Here is a 21,508-nt window from a genome sequence, read left to right on the forward strand (position 1 = left end):
GCAGGCCAGCAACGTCCAGGCAAAATTCACAAAATTATAGTCCCCTTCTTGGAGTACGACAAGCTCCAAGCCACCACAAGTCTGCTAATAGTTCAGTTGCAGTCTGTCCTGCCCTAATGTCTCCTAATGTAAATATTTCAGTATCGAACCAGCGTTATATGGTTCCAAATCCTAAAGTGTCTTATCTTTCGGAGTCCAATGCCCCAGTAGTTATACCCACCATGGCCTTTGAAGATACGATTAGTTCAAAAGGCCTCCTCTGAAATGCACCGGCCCTCTCTAAAGTTTGTCCTGTCTGCCATCCTACCTAAGTGGATGGCCCAACCAGGGCGTCAGGCCCACGGAGACACATTCGAGATACATACCGCTGGAATAGGTCTTACCCCATGACAAGAGAATTACAGCTAACTTGAATCAGCCAATAACATATACAGCGATCCACAATATATAAGGGTCATTATCAGCAAGTTTTTACAAAAGAAAACTTACAATATTCTTTAAAAGGTCCCTATACAATGTTTGTTTTCCATATATTTATCGGCACAGTGAGCAAAAAACAATAGAATGGAGTAGGCCCAAGTAATTGCAAGAGCTTGATTTTCATTCAAATGTTCCACCCATTACTTTGTTGTTTTTGCTTAGAAAAAGGGATATGTATCCCAAGTTGTGCTTTGATACAAACCTGTAAATGATGTCAATAAAGTCATTCTTTTGCCCCATGCTATTCTCTCCTCTGAAGGCTGAGGTTGGTCCGTTTCATGTGCTTATCTAGGAGCAGAGACTAATGCTAGTGTTGCTGTGCCCTCCCTCTATCACTTGGCAGATGTATAGTTGCGGGCCTTGAAGGAGGTACGGGAAATTGTACAGCCTCATCTATGTTTCCTTGGTGTCCTGTTTCCTAACCCTAACCACTTCCCTTTTCGTGGCCTGGAAGAGTCATCGGTGTCTGAGTTGGTGTATAATCTTTGGCTTTTTGTGTGATTATTCTATGGCATTCTTTGTGATAAGTATCCTCCTGCTGTTACCTTTCTTTTGGTGATGGGGTCAGTAATCACAATCTCCATGGTCCTTGTTCTGATTTGCGGTGCTCTAGGAGTATGGGCTTTTGACACCACTGTTAGGAGTGTTTTTGCTTTGCACCTGCTCGTCTGCAGGACACATGATTTTGTCATTCATTGCTGGTCATCTATCTATGGGTTCAGTCGTATGTGTCCTGCTCATTCTGGTTTTTCTGAACTTCTGGCTGGTTTCCTGTACTTTAGGATTTCTCTTGGGACTGGGTTAGCTTTTGGCCTACACTCGATAGCTCACATATGCCATTCTGTTACAACTCCTTCTGTTGTGTTTTTCCGGGATCGTTTGACCGAGATGTACTTTACTATGCCCGGTTCCAGAGTTCGGAGTATTTACATGTCTTCCCTTGTGGCTTTGCCCTGTGACTGCGTTTATTACTCCTGTTTCTTCTCCTGGGCCCAGCTCTTCTGTGGTCTTGAGTTTGCCTTTCAATCTATTCTTTTGCTGGCCAGATGCCTCTGTGAGCCATACTTGGACATATGTATCAGATATGTAGGTTGGATGTTCGTTGTGTTTGACTTGGCCTTCCATACTTTTGTTCTGTGTCTTACAGGCATCCTCTTGTTTGCTTGAAGAGTTATATCTTGCCTTCCTTTGTTCTGTGTCTCTATCCCGGTTCTTGCCATGTGTCCACATTTGATGTTTACAGCTCTCTTAGCTGAGTTGTTTAGGAGTTGCACTCTTGGCTTTGTCTCTCTGGCTTTGGGTACTTTCTGAGCTCTCTATGAATTCACCACTCCTTTGTTGGGGATGCCTATTTGGGTGATCAATATCTGCTGAGTTGTGCGAGCTTTGTTGCATCCACAGGCTACCTTTCATTAAGAAGGTGCTGGAGGCCTGCTCCTGGGTGGTGGCCCATTGACTGTGGTTTTTTTAAATGCATCATATTTCCCGGGGAATGATCACTCCAGGGTGGACCATGGCAACTGAATGCTGCCCTCCTCTATAACTTTCTCCTGGTGTTCCAGATTTATTTCTTGAAGTAACAGCCTGGTTCGATATCTTTTGGGTGCATCTTTTTAGAGCTTCTGAGAAGTGCTCACCGACCTCAGTTTTGCATAGGAAAGTGCTGTCATTAAACTGTTGGAGTAGAAGCACTTTCTTTCCTGTCAGGATCTTCTTTTGGTCATTCCTTCCCTATGCCAAACACTGGTCAACTGGCCAACCTTCAAGGTTTCTGCAAAGGTTAAATAGCCGAAGTTTCCCTTTGCAGACAGTTTTCTATATGGTTCTGTGTCCTGCTTTGACATTGGTGAAAATTGTTTTTCTTGTCACCCGCTAGTTGGTGGAATGCATGGTGTTTAGTATTTAGTGCCCATTCTTTCACTCTTTCCCCCTACATAGTGTCTTTTATTCTGCCCCTTGGTCCTGTCCCAGTTTCACATCCCAGGGACTGTCTTACTACTTTTCTGTCCTTTTTTCCCTTCAGATGAGGACAGTGTTCTCTGCTCTTATTGTCCACTGTCCCTCTCCTCTTTGTGTAAGGGCCCTACGCCTTCTGATCCACTGGTTCTCTTTTCTTATCACTCAGGCCATCTGGCCAGAGTAGGGAGCCACTACCATCCACCACTGACTTGTGTTTGTGGGATTAGATGGCCATTACTTGGGCCTGTCTTAATTTGGATATGTTTAGATCTTGGGTCACTAGAGATGTGATGGATGTGGTAGCATCTTGGAAGGAGGTGAGTTGAGTTCGCTTGCAAGAGATGTTAGCCGGCTGCCAAAAGAATGTCTCCCAACGCTTCTTTTGCTGATTGTTGAAAATTACAAGTAAGTAACCCGGACAGATACCCACTGGTTTGCCGATAGAACAGTGCCAAATAACATTAGTGGTGAACGTGGCACTTCAAAGAAATACACTTAAACTAATTAATAGCTAACATTTTGCAGTTCTTCTGCACGATTTTAACAACAGTGAAATCTACTGTTTTATACAAACAGTGTTTATGTACTGTTTTTATTTTCTTCTTGCCACCTTAGTAGTTTGAAAGCATGAAAGCTTTACCATGAATCAATTATGCAAGTTGACTTTGTCTATTACCGTAGAAAGGTAAAGCACACCCGTGCCTAGGCCAACAGCTGGTCGTGCGGCATCTGAAGGGTAAGCTTTCCCTGCCCCCTCCTTTCCCCCTCCCCCTTGTACTATTGAAGAGTCCTGGACCCAGGCCTGGCTTATATGACGCTTGAAACAGGCACCTGCATTATCCCGGATTCAGTAGCGACTTGTTGAGAGAAGCAGCAGGAACCGACCGTCTAGTGTGCGACGTCCTCGTTCCCCCTCTGATGAGAGTGTAATCCTCGCCTCCACCCTGCGGGGGGCACCTTGCACTTCACCCGAGCCTTCGCCGGCCCCCCACCGTGCTTACATTAGCAGCTCATCAGGCTCCACCTGTGCTCAACTTACTCTTGATTATTGAGTGCATGTGAGAGGCCTCGAAGGTGTTTACCCATCTGTGCCCCCCACCGAGCTGTGGAGCATGTGTTAACCCATTGATGGCTGTGTCCTAGGGCCTAGGCGGGGGAGGGGCCCATTTTAACCCACTTCATTGCTGTATTTTTGCCTCAAAACCAGGGGCACGCGGGGCCCAAATTTCTTCCCCCTGCTCCAGTTTGAGTCGGTGTTTAAAGATGGCTCATTTGGGACAGTTCATTTCCTCATCGTACATGCTGAGTGATCATTATAAATGGCTCCCTTACCCAAGGCATTCGGTCCATCGCTGACTAAAAATGTGTTTATTGCCAAAAATTCCTCGGACATCAGACCCTATATGTTCACACTATAGAACCACCCTCTCTGCGCTGCATATCATAAGCACACTCCTTGACCCTTACCTTGTAATACACTCTGATGCTCCCGCTTAGGTTTTCACTGCATAAAAAACAATACATACATACAAGACTGGAAAGGTTGTTTCCTGGTGACATGGGGTGATATTGTAACCTTATTGAAAACGGAGGTGACGGGAAAGCAAACGAGTTTGAATCCTTTGCACATTTGCTTTGTGCAGCTTGAAAGTGCACAGTTATTTTGAAAGGGAGAGTACCTGCACACTTTTCAGCACTGCTTCGATGCATTCAATAGTAGAATACCAGCACTTCTCAGGAGCAAACAGGTACTCTAAATAGCGAGTACCTGCACTTCTTTCATTTGAAAGAGAGAGTACCTGCACTTTTCATTACTGCCCCCAATACATTTCCATTTACTCTCAGGAGGAAACGGGTTCTCTAAATAGTGAGTACCTGCACATATAGGTTTTCTTTTAAAGCACTGAAGCAAACATCGAGGAAACATTAGCTGTAACCATCGACGCCATGTCACAACCTTTGAAGATTCAAGTCTGATAACCGAACAGGCTGAAGAGAATTAAACCAAGATTACAAGTCTCAGAATTCTATGACGTGGTCACTGAGGACGTAGTACTAGAAACGCGTCCTCAAGACTTGGAATTACACGGTTACCATAGGAATCAGTAAACATGTTTGAAAATTGTTGTTTGTAGTCCTCTGGGTTGCACACATGCCATTGCCACCGCTAAGTGGCAGTTGTGTCAGATCCGAGCCTTTCATAATCTTTCAGGATTAGCTCCACAAAAGGCTGAGGTTCCCCCAACACCATGTTGTACACTGCAGTAGATAAATAATACCATACGGGCCACACCTGCTTATATGCACAATGCAGTCCCTCCAGTTTTCACCACAGCTTGCCTGCCATTTTGCCCACACGTCACCTGTAGCTGCTGGCATCTCACCCACACAGGCTCTGTCCTGATGCAGCCACGTGGCTCTTTCTGCCTTTTCAAGTGGCTACTGTTGCCAATCAGAGCTTTTAAGTTTCCTAGTAGATCACCTAGTATAGGTGTCATATTTGCATTCTGGGTCTTAAAGCCTTCTTTAAATAATGGAATACAAATCTCAGAGTGCAAAGAAAAAAGCCGGTATTGCGCGATCTACTAACTCGTAGATCGAGGGAACTTTATATTTCTGACCAAGGCGTGATCAGAAGACTGGGTGGAGTATAATCTCCCAGATCCACCGCCCAGCTCATTCAATCATTACATCTGTGGCTGACCACCAGGGATGTTGTGCATTGCTGCCTTAATGCACACACAAAGCCAGTACATTAATATTGTGCTTGTGAGTGGGTATCCGCCACGCTGCTCTAACAATGTGGCCCCTTGGTTTAATTACCATTTTGATCAGTCTTAAAAGAGTAATATACATCTTTATAAGTAGGTCAATGCAAAGCCCCCCTAGTATGGATGAATCACTCCTACATGGAAGAGGAAAACTTGAGCGCTTTGGCAACCCAGCCAGGAGGCCTCTTCCAAGTGATCTGGTGAGGAGGACCTGCTTGTCACCAAAGGGCAGTGAGCGGGCAGAGTACGAAGAGCACACTGGTTTGTCACGGCTGTAAGTGAAATGTCTGACTTAACAAGTGTCTGCAGTTTGTTGCATGTCACGGAATGAGAGGAGATGCTTCCATACAGAAGAGCCCAGAGCATACATGGTTCAGCCCCCTGAACATTGCAATCTTGCCCGGTAGGGTACTGATTCATGAATGGGTACAGACTCTGCTGTGGGAGGCAGAGTTTAGGTGTTGGGTTGTGCAGGTTCTGCCTATCAAAAAAGAGAACTGTTGCTGGATCAACATCAGTGGTGAGGTTTGGATGGATACATAGTCTGCTGTGGGTAACTGGGCTTAGGTGTCATTGGCTGGAAGCCTGGAACGTCATTAGCTGGGGAGCTTCAGGTGGGCCCAGAATCTGATGTGGGTAATGGAGTTTAGGTAGTAGGTGGGCTGGAACAACACCCGTTGGTGATGTTCGGATGAATACAGAGTCTGCTGTAAGTAGCTTAGGTGTTTGGTTGACCGGTGAGATTGTTGCTACTTGATAGTGCAAATCGTGTGCTTGACACAAATCAGCACTGCCTGAACCAATAGAAAGAAAGGTGTATATCCCACTGGTTTATTAGAGGAGATTCTGAACTGGAATATGGCACCTCCAGTGTCATCTGGGAAGACTATGAGGGAAGAAGTGCTGTGACTCGGGGCAATAGCTCCAAAGGCCTGCACCTGTGAACGTGTCTAATAATGCGCCGTAATCACCATTGCTACTCACACTGTCGTGACGGGCTGCGTAATCACTACAATGCACTAATATTCAATAGCCTCCACGTGACTTGTGACTCCGTGGGAAAGATTTAAGGCATGTTTGGGCATAGTGAGACATAAAACAAGTTAGTGATCCATCAAAGAGTTGGAGCCAAAAAGAGTAACACCTCGATTTTAAGTGATGCTTTAGAGCCATGTGCACAGACCACACAGGCAAATATAAGTTGTGCAGACCATGAGGTCATTTGTTTGAGATTGATTCCGTTCCATTAAAGCGGTCTTTACAATATTTTTGCTCCCGCATTCCTATTCATATCTCTGTTTGCATACACAATTCCTCAATGTTAGATCTGAAGGAAATTGTGATTGCACGTGAGCGCAACTTGTGCAACTTTCTTAAGTGTTAAAGCGGGCGCAGTGTTTGCGCTCAATTTTACATTTATTACCGAGGCTGTACATTTATTCAAAACGGCCTGGTACCGAAGCAGGGAATCCGTAGTACTGACTGCCAGAGTGGAGGCCAAGGACGTCCTGAGTGGAGAAAAAAACGCAGGCAACGAATGTAGTGATCACCTTAGGTACTGACAAGAGAGCGAACACCAATCACTGGATGTTGCTGCCACCTAGTGGTCGCGCTAGGTTATGCAATGATACTTTCGGATTTTTTTTATAACATGCTGATTTAAGTGGTATTCATACAAAGACCGACACTGAGGGTTGCTAATAGTTAACTTACCTAACGCAAGCACTTGAAGAAAGGTTGAATCCATGTGCAAAGTGCAGCATTGACAGCTTCACTTGTTACGCTGCTGCACTGGTGTGATTTTACGCAGAGGCCTTGCATTTCAGCCACTTCTTGTCTTCCTAAGAACCTATCAATCGCCGGGAGAAGACGATGTCCCACAGTTGCGACTGGCTGTGGCTTCCTCAGCATCTAGGTCTATTGACCCGTGACACCTATGATGGATGGTCGCAGCTCGCTGTGTAGCGCAACTCACTCATTTATGAGGTGCCAGCATGGACGTGGAACTAACTACCTTTCTCTCCCCGATCCCTGGAGGCTTTGGGGGCACTAAACCCTGTCTCATCTGGAGGATAATGTTTCAAGGAAACCTAACGATTAGAACGGTAGCATCATTCCCCACCAGCTGGAGAGAAAGGGGGAGACACAGGAGGCTGCTTCTCCCGAGCCGAAGAAAAGGGTGTGTGGGTGGCCGTGGTGGAAATGGCGCCGTCTATCAGCAGGGTCCTTGTAAGCTTGACAAAACTCACCGGCTGTGCCCTTTCGACTGCTGCGAAGCTGCACGAAACAGATATGCCATTTTAAATGCATTAAAGAAGTTAGTAGGCACTGGACTTCCACAGAAATAGCAAGTGCCTGTCTCTGCAATGCAGAGACCTTGGAGAAAACGGCATACTTGGTAGGGGGGCTATAGCATCACATGTTTGGCCCAATTACTGAAAGTATACGAGTTCGTCATAGTAGCGGAATTGTCATCCGTTGCTCCAAGTATAGATACTGTGGCTCAAAACAACAACCAAGAAAGAAACCGTTCAGATGTTCAAACTTTCAAAGAACTACGTTCCCGATTTCGAGTTCAGAGTACCCGTTCGTCGAAGTTAGTCATGGAGAAAATCGCCATCACACTTACTTGTCCTGTTAATGAGCTAACAATTTGATCGGTGGCTCCGTCACACTTGACGTCCAACCGTCAAACTTTTAGTTTCTGCAAAGACAAAATTCCAAATTGGGATTTTGGTTGTGAAAAAACGAAAACTAATGGCTTTCTCCCATGGTGTGGGCGTACTTTAAAGGTTTTCACTGCCTCCTAATTGCCAGGTTTTTCACGGCATTTGGGGAAAGTAGAAACTTTCCATTTGACCACAAACTCTAAATCAAGCTGATATTCTTAAGATACGCCCGACTGTAAATGAGGCAGGCGAGTTAGGAGGAGGGGGTACTCTGTTGCCTAAGGCAGTGGTTCCCAAACTGTGCGCCGTGCTCCTTGGGGAGCCATGAAACCTAGCCAGGGGAGCCACGCACCAAGCACTTTAATGCATTTAATGTTGAAGGGTCTGTGTGCTTCAGTTAAACTTGTTAGACTTAAACTCATGATGTTGATGATTTGTACGCGACATGCCTAAAGCTGTAAACGTAGTGCTTAATTGATGGCATGTCGAGGTAGATGACCTCCAAATTTCACTGGATCCCCACTTCCCACCCTCCCAAAGTAAGCAGATGATGCCTGGATCCGTGAACGAACACCGGAAAGCTACACCGCCCACAAGAACACCACCCGCAGACACCGCCACCTCATCAGATCCACCAAAAGGACCTCCTTCAAAGACTGCCTAGACAACAACGCACACAACAGCAAAGAGGTCTTCAACATCGGGAAGGAACTCTCCAACACCAACGACATCCCACCGTCACAAGACCTGTGCGACTCGCTGGCCATCTTCTTCCATTGCAAGATCACAGACATCCACGACAGCTTCGACGCCGTCACCACCCCGGCAACCGCTGAGACCCCCGCTCCCACGACCACCACCCGCACCAACCGCCTGCTCACCTGGACCAACATAAACAACGACAACACCATCAGGATCATGAACACCATCCACTCCGGATCCCCGGAAGACCCCTGCCCACGCCACATTTTCAACAAATCCAGCAACACCATCGCCCCCCATCTCCGGAAAACCATCAACATCTCCTTCGAGACAGCGACCTTCCTGGAGAGCTGGAAGCAGGCAGAGATCAGCACCTTACTCAAGAAACCCAAGATGGACCCGAAGGACCTCAAGAACTTACTGTCTCCCTGCTCCCGTTCCCAGCGAAGGTCATCGAAAAGGCCGTCAACAAACAACTGACCAGCTTCCTCGAGGAGAACAGCATCCTGGACCCGTCCCAGTCCGGGTCCAGCAGCAACCACAGCACTGAAACTGCCCTCATCGTCGCCACCGATGACATCAGGACCCTGCTTGACAATGGAGAAACCGTGGCCCTCATCCTCCTGGACCTGTCAGCCGCCTTTGACGTGGTCTGCCACCGCACACTACGAACACACCTCTACGACACCGGAATCCAAATGAAAGCCCTGGACTGGACCACCTCCTTCCTCTCTGACAGAACACAGAGCGTCCGCCTCCCCCCCCTTCCGGTCCGAAGCTACCGAGATCTGCGGCGTACACCAAGGCTCATCCCTCAGCCTGACGTTGTTCAATGTCTACATGGCACCGCTCGCCCACGTCGCACGACGGCACGATCTCAACATCATCTCCTACGCCGACGACACCCAGCTGATCCTCTCCCTCACCAAAGACCCCCACACGGCGAAAACCAACCTCCACAAAGGAATGAAGGCCGTCGCCGACTGGATGAGTAACAGCCGACTGAAGCTGAAGACGGAGGTCCTCATCCTCGGATCTACCCCCTCGGCCTGGGACGACTCCTGGTGGCCGACTGCACTAGGAGCACCCCCTACACCCGCTGACCACGCACGCAACCTAGGGGTCATCCTCGACTCCACCCTTTCCATGATGAAGCAGGTCAACGCCGTCTCCTTCTCCTGCTTCAACACCCTCCGCATGCTTCGCAGGATCTACAAGTGGATCCCAACCGAAACAAGAAGGACAGTCACCCAGGCCCTCGTTAGCAGTAGACTGGACTACGGAAACGCACTCTACGCAGGAGCCCTGGCCAGGCTCCTGAAACGGCTCCAACGCATCCAGAACGCCTCCACACGCCTGATCCTCAACATCCCTCGCCGCAGCCACATCACACTCCACTTGAGGGACCTGCACTGGCTCCCCATCGACAAGAGGATTACCTTCAAACTACTCACCCACGCACACAAGGCCCTCCACAGCACTGTACCAGCGTACCTCAACAGCCAACTCAGCCTCTACACCCCCACCCGACAGCTCCGCTCCGCAGACCGCGCCCACGCCCCCCCTGCATCCAAAGAGTGACCGGCAGTGGCAGATCATTCTCCCACCTCGCCACCAAGACATGGAACACCCTCCACATAAGCCTGCGGCAAACCGAAGACCTTCTAACCTTCAGGAGACTTCTCAAGACCTGGCTCTTCGAACAGTAGTAGCTTCCCCCTCCCTAGCGCCTTGAGACCCTCTCTGGTGTGTAGCGCGCTTTATAAATGCTATGATTGATTGATTGATCGATTGATTTATTTTGTTACGCTCGTGAATAGTTTTATTTTTTTCCAAATGCATTTTACACCAATGCAAGTTATCAGGAAAATACAGTTGTACTGTCTTTTATACACACTAAGTATTATTAAGTATTGATATTTGTACATGCATTATAGGTACTTCCAGTACACATTTCTTTCACTACACACACATTTCCAGAGAGGCATGCTCTCTCCTTGAGCACAGGGAAGTAAAACACCATATACGGCATAATGCCAACATTTGGAAGCAGGAGAGAGGGACGTTTAAAAAAAAAAAAAAGAAATGAGAGGAATTTATTATACTTGCATTGATTTGGAGGTAATTGTAGGGAGGAGACAGCAAAAATAACGCTGTATGTGTTTAAAAAATCATGAGTCACCCTGCTGAGACAGGTGTTGCCACTTATGACATAGCTAGAAATGGAAGTGCCTGCAAATATTCTTCAAGTGCACACACACTTTGGCAATGAGGCCTAGATGCGTAGGGGTGCTATCCAGAACTGTAAGTGGGATAAAAAAAGTTTGAGAGGGTACTCTAAAAAAGGCATGGGCAAAGAAATGTAACTAGGAATATTTGATTAGAGATGCGTCCTCAGTAATACGAAACACACTGTGTATATGATTATAATACCTTAATCAGTTTCATCCCAATTATATTCAGGGAGAAAAATGCAAGTACTCTTGAGGCCGGGCTTACATCCACCCCACCCTTCAAAAAAAGTAACAGTGGGGAGCCACGGGAAATGGCCAATGGGACAAGGGAGCTGCGGGTTGAAAAAGTTTGGGACCACTGGCCTAAGGGACAGAGTACCCTCTCAGCCTTTGGAACAGGGTACCCTCTCCGCCAAACTCTAAATCAGCCACTACGTCTATTGTGACTGTGTGAGAATAGTGCTACAGGCGTAATAATTTTGCCATAAAAATTGTCAACAACCATCCATTAAAACAGTTATGCCTTCCCCATCTCAATTGGTGGTGATCAGTTTTTTTGCTCTGAGTTCTCCAATCATGTTCAACTTTAGTTCATTAAAAGATTGTGGTGTTTTGTTCTTATTAAGCAGACACTTAGCATATACCCTGCATGATCTGTGTTTGATTACAATGCAGTACACAGTTCCAGAAGTTTCTGTCCTAAGATCATAACATGTATCAATTACACACTCAGATCAGGATAAGTCCTTTCAACTTTCACACTGGTGGTTGTCCCCCCTCACAAATCTTCTTTTCACCCCATTGTCTATGAGAATATCTGTCCAATTCCCACCTGACCAATCAATAGTGAAGCAACATCTCCAGCCCTTTCTGGAAAATTGTGGTTACATAACTCCACCCTAGGGGGGCTGGTTCCCAGAATCAGAGTAGCTAGTGATAACAGATAGGCCTGCCGAATACGGCGATTGCTCTGCAGTGATTCCCTTGGATCTTTTGACTGCTTTCAATGCTGTGGACCACAGGCTATTTCTGAGCCACCTAAACGACACAGAGAGGGGAGCCATAGCCCTTTATTGAATCTCCAAATTCCTGAATGGCAGAACACAACAGGCAGCAATGGGTCTATTCAGCTCAGTCCCAAGCGTTGTAACCTGGGACATGCAACAGGGTTCTTCCCATAGCACCTTGTTGTTTCTTATTAATGTTAGACCTCCGACAAGCTGATTTTATGTTTTGTGCTTTGAAGTTTCACTTATGCTGCCTCTGCACTGAAATTCTGTCTTTAGGCGGTTGCTTTAATTTTGACTTCCTGAAGCTGAATGGTAGCAAGGCGGAAAGCCTGATCTGCTGTTATAAATCACCCTGGAGCCCGAGTTCTGGCCCAAACCTTTCCCAACCATTGGGTGATGAAAACCAGTTCTTCAATGCTTAGACTGGTGCATTAGTCAAGCTTAAGCATTTTCAACTTAAGATTCTACGGTGCTCTTTTTCTGTTCGAAGCTAAACATTCTTTGCCACCAGTGAACTATGGTTTCTCCAGACTGAATTACAACAGTGCAGTAGAGTAGGATCTGCTTCTTATAGTTACCTCCAATTTGTGCTGATGTTTCACTGTTTTCAACTTAGACTGGCTGGGATCCTGCTATCCAGGACCCCAGCCTAGCTGTTTTCTCCTTTAAATTGATTGCAAGTACTTTAAGGTACACTCCAGATTGGATTCTGGGGTACCCTTATAAGTCCCTGGTATATGGTATACTATGTACCCAGGGCATAGGTACCCCAGAGGACTCTCAGGGGCTGCAGCATGTATTATGCCAACCCTTGGAGACCATTCAAAATTACACCACAGGTCTGCTACAGCAGCCTGTGTAAGGTAGAGCATGCACCCCTTACTTAGATCACTGCACATATAAACCTATCAGTCACCCCTATGGCAGGCCTTATCAATCCTGAAGGCAAGGTGCTGGGTTTTATGTGAGAGGGTCCTCCTGCATGAGCAGAGCCCCTCTGCAGCCTTCGGAACCTCTATTCCGGGGTTGTTTGTGGTGCAGCCAACCATATACCTCGCGGTTGATGCTAAATTTAAAACGGCTGCCAGGAAACATGTTGTGTTTGGTGTCAAACACCTTGGAATCATACCTCCCCGCCAGTAACTGGCGGGAGAGGTATGATTCCAGCCTCCTAGAGGGAGAAATATGACAACACCGGTACCAGCTTTCTCGACCCTGGCATCACAAGATGGATGCTGCAAGCCACATACACGAGTCTGCCCTCCTGTTGCTGGACGAAACTCCAGCAAGTGAAGGCTTGACAGTAGGTTTCCTGTCACAGGGAGGTGTGACCACCTCCCAGACAGGCTTTAGTGTACTGGGAATGGGTGGGTGCACTCTGAGAGTGCTTTGATGTCTGCACTGGGGGCATATTTGGTGTCCCTGTGCATAGTCCAGCTCAAACCGGTTGCAGGAACCATTTGCTCCTGCTCTGGCGCGAAACTGGACAAAGGATATGGGTGTAGCCACCCCTCTGTCCTGATCCTCCCATAGGTGGGTCCCCAGAGTTTGTCCCATCCCTTCCTTGGGTATAAAGTAGGAACCCCTGACTTCAGGACTTTAGATTTTACCTGGACTAAACTCTACTACAGAAAGCAAGTACTTCGACAATCAGCACAATGCTGGATAACTGAAGAATCTCCCTTGGAGTAAAGAAGGTACTCCCCTGCAAGGCAGGCACATAAACGCATCTGACCGGTTTGCATCTACGAAGCTCCTGAAGGACTCCAAAGATTTCTGCAATATAAGAGGTGGGTTCTCATGGTGCCTGAGGTTGATCGGCGCTCTCAGCTATTCTGAGGCCCGTATCCCTCATGGGGACCGTGCAACCTGAACCCCTGAGCACCGTGTACATTTGCAGCAGCATATGCTTTCCGGTGACCCCTGAGGCTGTGCTTTGAGCTACTTGTAGTCCTGACCCCAAGCAGTGTTTCCATGGAAGATTACTGGCCTACACTTCACGAGTGTTCCGTGGGCTGATATTTTGTGATTCCTCTCGAGGTCCCTTCGCAATTTGAATTTGAATTTAAAAGTATTTATTGAGCGCTCGTTCAGCAGGCGGTTTCATGGCGCTGTTGAGGAGGATGAATCCTGAGTTAGATGGTTAAGCGGTTTAGATTTTAAAAGCCTGTGAAAACAGAATAGTTTTCAGGGTACTGCGAAACTCCAGGTAGGATGGTATTGATCTCATTAGGAGAGGTAGAAAATTCCAAAATTGTGGAGCAAGGATGGAGAACTTAGAGCCTCCCGTTCTGCGCTTCTTGAACCTGGGCACCACCAGGAGGGACAAAGAGGAGCGCAGTTGTCTGCTGGGGATGTAGGGTTCGATTTTGGACTTGATAAAAGACAGAGCTGTACCCGCAAGGGCCTGGAACGTAATGCATCCCATCTTAAAAAGGGCCCTTTCTCTGATAGGGAGCCAATGGAGGGATCTTAGAAGGGGAGTGGTGTGGTGTTGTAGAATGGTAGGGCCGAATTCGACCAAGAACCCTTCAGTATTTGCCCGGCGTTAGCCGCCTCTCATACCATTCGAGATTACCAAACAAAGAGGCAGGCGCTGGAGACAGAAGGCAGGAAACAGGAGTTTATTCCGACGGAGCAGAACACGTCAAATCAGACAACAGGGTATCTTCTCGAGGTGCTCTAAACGCATCCTTGAGGCCTGGCCTCTTATACACAGGTTTATTGCTTTATTACATGAAACACATTCTTGTCAATACTTTGATGTACGGAAAGGCATCCTCGGAATCTCCGCTCCAAACCCGTTCCCACACATATTTACAGTAAAAGTCCCCACCCCGATCTCAGTAGGTGATGACTATCGCGCAGCTGGATATCCCGCCGGCTCCCGGAATGTGTGCGGCTGATCGGATCTCATGGGGTGGGGGCTTTTATCAGTCATAGATTCTTTGAAGAGGGACAGCTTCCTACTGTAAGGGGCAATAAACTGTATCCGCAGGGCTAGGTGATGGCCTGGGATCGGGCGGGACAATCGGGCACAGAGGAAGGGGGTTCATCAAAGGATGCGTGATCATTAAAGGGATGGAGGGAGGTGTTAGTCGGGTACGGGATGTGGCTCCGAGGCAGCGCCGCGCTGAAGGGGTGGTTTATTGCCCAAGCATGTGAGAACGTGGGCTGTCAGCGCGCGGGGGATGCTGGCGGGGTCAGAGAGGGAGAGAGAGAGAGACGCGCTGGCTATCGGCAGTGGGCAGAGAGGCCATGGCATTCAAAATGGCTGCTACTTACGCGCACATTTGAGCTAAAAGGGGACAAGATGGCGCCGATAATGTTTACGTCACAATCTAGATTTTAACAGTCCTCCCTTTTCAACATATCTAGCCAGCTTGTCAATTTATGTCTATCCCCATCATATTACGGATTTCTACATCATACAAAGCTTTCATGCGTTCAGCTTCAAAGTTCGGAGTCTTAGGGCAAACACAGTTAGCAAATAGTGAACACAGAGGTGGCAAGCATTGAATACCCAGGCAGAGTCCGCATATTACGACGATTGGTATCAGTACAATCATGAGCAAACTCCATCCCCAGTCCTTTACAGTACTCCAGAGCCAACTCCCGAGCGACCATCCTTCTTGTTCCTGATGAACTTCTGAGAAGAGTCTGTGGAGGTGTTCGATGGCCTTGTAAACGGAGGGTGAATTGTCTGGTATGTAGGTACAACAGCTGGACCCGATGATACGACATGCTCCTCCACGGTCCGCCAGAACCACATCTAGAACAAGGCGGTTTTGAAGAGCCACCAGACGGACCGCCTGAAGCTCGGCTGTATTGTTTGTGAGGATACCAGCTGTAATGTTCATCGTTGTCTCGACTGCCTGGGATAAATGTCGAATGGCACGACTGTTCGCCATCGGACCCCAAAGTGGAACAAGTCCTTTCATTGCATCCAAGAATTGTGCTCCAGTGGAGTCGGCCTGCTCGATGTCCTTTGCTCGTCTCTGTCGGTGATGGTTTGCCGGAGCCACATAGGTTGGAGGAAGGATGAAGGCTATGTAGCAGGTACCTCCCCAGCCCTTTGGGAGCCAGGTGTAGGCTTTTGTACCACAGACGAAGTACATGTTTGGAGAGGTGACAAAAGAGGGTGGGTCGGTTGAGTACAAAGTTCTGGTGATGCGGAAGTGCTGTGGCCCACCATTTGTGTCCCATGGCCTGTGATGCATACGAGGCCCGAGACATTGATGACAGATAGGGCCACAGTCAGGGTGGCAGCTGTTCGTTTCCGGAGGTAGGAGAAGGTGGGTCTGGCTGGATTGTTGAATATTTGCATCTCCACCATTTCTTTAGCGGGGATGTCCATGTGAACAGAGGCATTGGAGGATAGAGGGCAAAAAGGAGCAGCAGCTCTCCCGGTTTTGTTCAGCCAGACTCCATGATAAAAGTGTGACATAGTTTCGCTGGAAGTGGCATTGTCTCTGTAGCTCTCTTGCAAGAGGATCAGCCAGGCAAGGCAGGAGCCATGAACAGAGAAAGGTGAAGGGATGAAGGGGATGGAATGTCCGGTGGCATGTTGTACCAACCCACAGATCCAGCAATTCGTGGCATTTGCAGCAAGGTTGTGTTGGTGCAGCAACTGTACGAAAGAGTTGTTCCAGAACTCCTTACGCCTTTCTTGGATTTGAGGTGAAAGAGAGACCAGGTAGTGTTCTTTCATGGTGGTAGGCTGTGCAGTCGTTAGAAATGTCTTATGAGCCGGTGCGTTCTCTTCCACGATCCAGAAGGTAGTCATGAGGAGGAGGCAAAAGAGAAGAGTGATAAGAAGACCAATAGTCTTTGAGCTGTGCAAACTGTCAGTTTTCGGGTTCCTGTAGCGGGTCTTCGGATGTCCGGTTGCTTCCATCATCTTCGTATCGGGCGCTTCCATCATCTTCAAGGTGCTCAGTAGTGGGCAGAACCACAGACTTCGTTTGGTTTCTCTCCTGGCAGCCTTTGTAGTGTTAGGCCGCCGCTCTGAGAATGATAACTTAGTCAGTGGTCTACTTAACCGAAGCTCCCTCCTTTTGTCGCAGGTTATACCCTTCTCTGGATGGCACAGTGGGATCAGGGAATTTCGCCAATTCGAGTGTCTTTGTTTCAGGGTAGCAGCTCAGGTATGGTCGGTCTTTGTTCAGGAGCTCTTCCTGGGTGCTGACGTCTTCGGTCGACGTCAGGGCCGGAGAGATTTTCTTGCAATGATGTGCATGCAGCCAATTTCGCTTCCCCTCCACTCGAAGAGCTGTTCAGGTGGTGATCAAGACTTGCCAGGGGCCCGTCCAGCGGGGTTCCAGACTCTTCTCCCGCTGGAAGTTCCGGATCAGGACGAAATCTCCAGGCTGGATGGTATGTCCTTGGCCCCTGGAAGCATCGGGGATGGCCTGCAGCACCTGATGATGAATAACAGACAGTGTTTTAGTTAGGTTATACAGGTAGTCAGACATTAGGACGTCCGGGACGTCGTGAATAGATGTCGGTTTGGGTGCGGACCAGATACTCATGGGCCGGCCGAAAACGACCTCGTAAGGGGTCAAGTGGTGTTTGGTGGGGGTGGAACGCATTGACAGCAATGCTAGGGGGAGAGCGTCTGGCCATTTTAGTCCTGTGGTAGCCACTATTTTCGCCAGTTTTAGTTTCAATGTGGCATTGTGCCGCTCGACCAGTCCAGCAGATTGGGGTGAAAAATGCGTGGAATTTCTGTCGTACCCCCAGTCCTTTCAGGATGAGCTGGATAACCTCGGCTACAAAATGGGGGCCATTGTCACTCCATAAAATACGGCAAAGGCCGTAGCGAGGGAAGAACTCTTTCAGTAGTACTTTTGCAGTGGCAATAGCAGTGTTGTCACGCGTCGGGTAGGCTTCCACCCATTTGCTAAAAGCGCACACAACAACAAGTACATACTTCAGTCCTTGACATCTCTCTAACTGGATATAGTCCATCTGTAGGACTTCAAATGGATGGTTGGGGACCCCAAACCCTCCCCGGGGTACGACAGTTCCTTTCCCAGGGTTGTGTTGCAGGCAGACTAGACATTGCTGGACTAATCGTTTGGCTGAGTCTGTAATTCTATCGTTATGCCAAACTCGGGAGACAAGTTCGGCCATAGGGGCAGCTCCTATGTGTGCAGGGGAATGGGCCATCGTCAGTATGGGGATCAGGTACGAGTTGGGTAGCAACCATTTGTTCGTGTCTTTTGTCCACCAGCAGCCTTCATCATCCTTTAATCCCACCCGTGCCCATTCAGTCAATTCTTTTGGTGAGCTGGCCATTTGGATGTCTCTAATAGTTTCCCTAGCGTCCGTCCATTTTTCTGCTTGTGACCTAGTCACGTACATGCGAGTCGTCGTCCTGTTCTCGGCTGTGGTTCGGGCAGTGATGTCGGCCAGTGCATTTCCCTGTCCAATGATGTCTGTCACTTTTTTGTGTGCATTGCATTTGATTACGGCAAGTCGTTTGGGGAGGAGAACCGCTTCAGTCAGAGCGGAGACTAGACCTCGTGCAGGATGGGAGTTCCATGAGATGTCAGAAATCCCCTCTCCTTCCATAAGAGCCCAAAATGATGAACCACCCCGAAGGCATACTGGCTGTCCGTGTAAATGTTTGCTATCGTCCCCTTTGCTAGGATACATGCTCGTGTGAGGGCAATCAGTTCTGCCGCCTGGGCGGATCGTTGCGTGATGCGAGCGGTTTCAACTACAGTTCGGGCTGTGGTAACTGCATAGGCAGCTGAGGTGGTGCCGTCGGGGAGTTTAATGCAAGAGCCGTCTACCCATAGCTCTCCGTCAGGGTTTGGGAAGGCAGTGTCTCGGAGGTCAACTCTACTCCTAGTCTGTTCGTCCGTGAGGGTCACACAGTCATGTATTGGGGGCACATCGGGATCGTTTTCAGGCAGAGGCAGCAAGGTGGCTGGGTTCAGTGTGGTGCATCGTTTCAGCACGATGTGAGGTGCGAGCAGTGTCAGTTCGTACCCAGTCAGTCGTGCGCTGGTCAGGTGTTGTGTCTTGGTCTGGTTTAGGAGGGTGTCAACAGCATGAGGCACTAGTACCGTGAGGGAATTCGAGAGTACGATTCCCTCACTTTGTCGGATAGAGACAGCAGCAGCGGCTACTGCTCGAAGGCAGGCAGGCAAAGCTCTTGCTACAGGGTCAAGAGTGGCAGAGAAATAGGCACATGGTCGTTGTTTGGGGCCAATGGACTGAGTCAGGACAGACAAAGCGCATCCCTCCCTTTCGTGAGTGTAGAGAGAGAAGGGCTTTGTATAATCAGGGGTTCCTAGGACGGGCGCGGAACAAAGGGCGTCTCGTAGTTCCTTGAAGGAGGATTGACATTCAGGGGTCCAAGGGAGCGGGAAGGGGACATCTTTAGCCAGTAGGGAAAGTAGTGGTTTCACAATGAGGCTGAAATTTGGCAACCATTGTCGGCAGAAGGAGGTGAGGCCTACCAAAGAGCGGACTTGCTTCGGGGTTTTAGGGATAGGGGTCTCTAGAATAGCCTGTATTCGATCGGGTGTGAGCTTTCTCCCATCTTTGGACAAGAGGTGGCCTAGGTAAGTGACTTGAGGTTGGCAGAATTGCAACTTCTTCTTGGAGACCTTGTGGCCATTTTCCGCGAGGAAGTGGAGGAGTTGGATGGTGGCTGTGACTGCAAGTGGAGTGGTGTCGGCCGCCAAAAGGATATCATCGACGTACTGTATCAACACCACTCCATCCAGCAATTGGACTGCATCCAGCTGTCTCTTGAGGGCTTGGCTGTAGATGCTTGGACTTTCAGTGTAGCCCTGGGGTGCTCTGCAAAATCTGTATGAGCGGGATTTTAAAGTGAAGCCGAAAAGGTAGCGGCTTGCCGAGTTAATGGGGATGGAGAAGAATGCGTTCTTGAGGTCGATTACCGTGAAGGTGGTGGCAGTGGAAGGAATCAGGGTCAGAATGGTGGTGATGTCTGAGACTACAGGGTACTGGGGTACAACCACTTTGTTGACTTCTCGTAGGTCGATGATGAAGCGGTATGCTTTTTCATCTCCCTCACCCTGCTTCTTCACAATGGGTAGGATAGGGCTGTTGCAAACATTGCTAACTACTTCTTCTACCACTCCTGCATCTACCAGGGACTGGATGATTTTTACCAACGCCTTCTCGCCTTCGGGCGATATCCGATACTGTGGGAGTTTGGGGAGTACTGCGTCCTGTCAAACAGTTATGTGTACAGGGTCTATCATCATGCGTCCTACGTCCGAGTCAGTCTTTGCCCATAGGTACAGAGGTAGGGTGTCGAGTAAGGACAAGTCAGTGTCAGTGATAGAAAACATGCGTTGTGTGCGACAAGATCTGAGCAGTGTTGGGTTGTCGTACAGAATGACTCGAACTCCGTCTTGTGAACACCTAATAGTAGCTCGAAAATGTTTCAATAAGTCAAGTCCCATAATGGCGTCGGGGGTGTTGGAGGAGAGCAAAAACGTCGTGTCAGTGGTGTTATTGTCCAAGTTAAAAGAGATCGGTGTGGACAAGGGATTAGTGGAGGGCGTTCCATCAAAACGTATTGATGTCACATGTGAGCCAGACAAGGGTGCCCTGGGAATCAATCGTTTAGACAACGCACTACGTGTTGCACCAGTGTCTACCAGAAATGGAGACTTCGTACCTAGGACCTTAGCGGTGACATAAGGGCCTTGCTGTTCAACATAGAGCTCGACTGGACCCCTTCCTTGCCCTTGGCAGTCCTATGCAAAGTCGTGGGCATTGTCGCAGTCAGACTGTTGGCACTGATTCTGTCGGGGACGGTCAAACGTGTTTGGTCTACCAGGTCTGTCATTGTTGGTGTCGCTTGTGTGCCCTCGTCCCTGTCCTCTATTTCTCGGCCCGCCCGCTACGTCTCTCGTGTCTTCATTTCTGAGTGCTTCTTGCAGAACTGGACATTGAGATTTCCAATGGCCAAATCCTTTGCAAAACGCACACTGGTTCTCATTGAGGTCTGTTCGTGGAGCGCCGGGTGCGGGTGTGCGGTCTCTAGGGGGTGGATTTCTAGGAGCATTCGACTGGTAGTTCCCTCTATACTGTTCCCTTCCTATAGTCACCCCTTGCAACTGAGCAATCATTACCCTCTCTTTCAAGTCCTTTTTCTTTTTCTCAGTCGCTTGATCGTTCTCGTTCTTTTGTCGCTCATAGTATTGAGCCATCTGAAGGATAGCTGCGGGCTTGGAGGCCGCCCAACTACTCTCGCTAGTCTGTAGTTTCTGCGAGACTTCTGGTGTCAGGCCTTTCACATAGTTCTGGACAAACAAGTGATGTCCGGTTGCAGTGGTCATGTCCTGGCCGCTGTAATCGGAGAACACCGTTTCAAACCGGGAGAAGTATTCTGATACGTCTTCCTGGGGTTTCTGGCGACAGGCCGTTACTACCGACCAGTCCACCTTCCTTTCTGGGACTAAGGTTTTTAATTTCTGCACGATCTTATCTGGTAGGTCTAGAATGGCTTTCATAGGTTTCTGTCCCGGCTCTCGCTGTTTGTCTACATCACCGAGTTGTATCCAGGTATGTCCGAACAGCTCAAGGTGGTCGACTTTCCGGATCTGCTTCCACACATCAGCTGGCAGACATAGCCCGAAAAACAAATCGATATCCGCTAGGGTCATAATCGTTGAACCCAGAGCGGTGGC

Source organism: Lissotriton helveticus, chromosome 6 (genome assembly GCF_964261635.1).
Source record: "Lissotriton helveticus chromosome 6, aLisHel1.1, whole genome shotgun sequence".
NCBI classification, from domain to species: domain Eukaryota; kingdom Metazoa; phylum Chordata; class Amphibia; order Caudata; family Salamandridae; genus Lissotriton; species Lissotriton helveticus.